The 2,909-nt window shown below is 33.9% G+C and overlaps 1 long non-coding RNA gene across 1 annotated transcript; it reads right to left on the bottom strand.

The window, feature by feature from the left end:
* Nucleotides 1-466: 466 nt before the first annotated feature.
* LOC141300104 (uncharacterized) lies at nucleotides 467-2,471 on the bottom strand. The gene is made up of 3 exons (XR_012341923.1): nucleotides 1,996-2,471; nucleotides 1,074-1,204; nucleotides 467-571 (listed from the first exon to the last, which is right to left on the bottom strand). It is a non-coding gene; the product is annotated as an uncharacterized lncRNA (long non-coding RNA).
* Nucleotides 2,472-2,909: the final 438 nt, after the last annotated feature.

Below are 2,909 nucleotides of genomic sequence, written 5' to 3'. Positions count from 1 at the left end.
ATAATCAAACTGATAATACAAATGTGTCATTACACATTCATTTGATCTGATGCCTGATCTTAGGGTTTTTTGGGAAATATTATTATAATTACTTATAAGTGGTCTTTGTATGCTTTAAGTAAAGTGAAATGAGTAACATGGCAAGATATGAGACTTATAATACATTATAACTATGAGCAGGTAATCATACTCTTAAAAGCTATAACCACAAATAAGTAAAAATTATAATCTTATGAATACTCATGAGATGATATAACATTATAAGGTTTTTTAAAATGCATTATGCATTCATTATAATGCCTTAAGAATAACATTATAATTTGTTATAAATACGGGCTTCGTTGAAATACCGAAATATTTCTTAAAACAAGAGGTGATGCTTGGTCTGAGTAATGTCTTTGTGTTAATTCTGTCAGTTAGAAATGTAATACTTACGAATGATCACGCCGCAATGTCCAGCTCTTCCCCTGTTCCTTCCTTTAATGCGGTACTGACACTGTTCCAACTGTTCGCAACACCATCCGGATGGCATCTCAGGTGCTTTGCCTCCAAGGAGGCTTAGGTGATAAACCTACAAAAATATAATATAATGTATATACAGTGGTGGCCAAATTATTAGAACACAAGTATTTTCAGCAGATAATTGATTTTAATTTGGTTTTAAGTCAGTAATTTCTATTTTTTGCTGTAGTGTGTCCGTTGGAAATATCGGTTTACATTAGTAATTGTAATAGTCCAGTGAGTCTGACAAAAGTCAGTGCTCCACACAAAGATCTGATCTCATCATCATTGGGTCTGTCTGACTGACAAAAAGAAACAAAACAAACTGAGACAGACTAAATCCAGAACTGGATTCTGAAGAATCCTACCTGCAAAGCTACCTGGAAAACTAGACAAGTGCACCTAGGGCAAAAGCTGCTTTAAAATCAAAGGATAGTCACACCAAATGTTGATTAAATTTAGTTAATAGAAGTTCATTGATAAAGAAGATCTATTTATGACATTATTTTTGACAGCATCCTCATTTTACAACATTTTCACACAAGTGTCTAAAACTTTTAACAGTACTGTACCTTTGCAGATAGGTCTCTTGAAGCATCTTAAAGACTTTGCCGCAGATCTTCTGGATTTAATCTGTCTCCGTTCGTTCTGTTTCTTCATGTCATTCCAGACAAACTGGATGATGATGAGATCAGATCTGTGTCTGTGGAGCAAACAAAAATCTCATTGGACTTTTACAATTAATGGAAAATTAATGTTTGGAAATGTAAACTGATATTTCAAGCTGACACAGATAGAAATAACTGATTTAAAACCATCATTTGGTTTCATCTGGTTACAACTATTCTAGTAATGTTGGCCACCACTTTATAATGTATAGCAGTTATAACACAAGATTGTTGTACAATAACAGATGAGCGACAGCTTTAGTGATTATAAAGGAAGTGTTCTCACTGTCTAGGCTATAAGAATTTGAATAAATGCATTCATAGATTCGCTCTCAAAATTACAGTGATTGACCATAACAATTAACAAAATTTAGACACACAAAAGAAATACATTTAAATGGAAAAAACGTTTACATATGTAATTTTAATCATCAAAGATGAGTTTCAAGTAATAGAATTGGTGACTGCAAGGAAACTAACATTTAGACAGAAGCAGGATTATTATGCTGCTGTCACTAAAACCTAAAGCACAGATAACTGACAAACTTTGGTTTTCAACAACTGTTTAGGTAAGACAAACCTGACTTAATTTACATGATTACACTATTAATGAGCCTTTTAATACAATTTTGAGTGTATTTAAATGGAATAACTGAACCACAAAAGAGATAACATTTTGGTTGCACGTTTTAAGGCCTGTGTCGTTCACTAAGACCTTTATTAAAAATTATTAGATTGAATAATTATGCCTATTTTTAGCATCATGCAAGTCCTGCTCCTAATTATATTAAGGCATGCATATATTTTCAAAATGAACTGAACTTACCGGTAACCGACCAAACTCCCGCAAAGGACCCTCTCAGGAAAGCAGTGTCCACAACCAGTTTAATGTTAGGACGACACTACTGGGCGGGAACATTAGAAATCAATTGGAACATACAAAATTATAATTTGCAAGATTAAAAATGTCTTAAAATTAATTAAAATATATTTTTTACCTCAAAACAATCCCTCAGTATTACACCAATTTATTGTCAATACTATAGTAATACTATAATACTAAAAAAATTGGTCAGATATACATTATATGGTGACTAAATATGCTATTTTAAATAATGGTAATTAAACAAAGCTAACACTTAACATTAAATACGAAAATAAATCACTGGCACTTACCATTTCTTGTGATGTGTGTGTTCAAAGTTGTTTTGTGCGTCCGTGAATGACGACGATCAAATGCTGACTTTCATCACAATTTAAATACACACAATAAATCGACTATGTTGCACAGACACAGACATCATTCAAGAATCACCCCATAACTGATTGAAGTCATTGAACCGCGAATGAATGACCCTCACAAAATGGCGACCAGCTAAAGACTTGTTTCATGCTCATCACGCGTGTCCGTGAAGACGAATTAGTCCCGCCTTCTAAATGAATGAGCCAGTCGTTGATTAGGAAACTCATCACGTCACTGCAGCGGCCGTTAGAAGCTCCGGTTCCTATAGACGGTTTCAACGGCAACAACATAAACAAACGTTACTGCGCATGAGCGCTTTTGTGGCCCAAACTTAACTTCCGGTAGACATCCAAATAGAATCAATAACAACAGCTAAGTCCTTCTAGAGTAGATTATTTTTTTAATAACAAGCGAAATATGTTGGCTGCGTAAATTAGACTGATTTATTAAAAATGCAAACTCATTACTTCCCAGTAGGAGGTGCTTTAAGCACGAGA

This window comes from Garra rufa, chromosome 24, assembly GCF_049309525.1.
Source record: "Garra rufa chromosome 24, GarRuf1.0, whole genome shotgun sequence".
NCBI lineage: Eukaryota > Metazoa > Chordata > Actinopteri > Cypriniformes > Cyprinidae > Garra > Garra rufa.
This window is presented reverse-complemented; position numbering and strand designations above follow the sequence as displayed.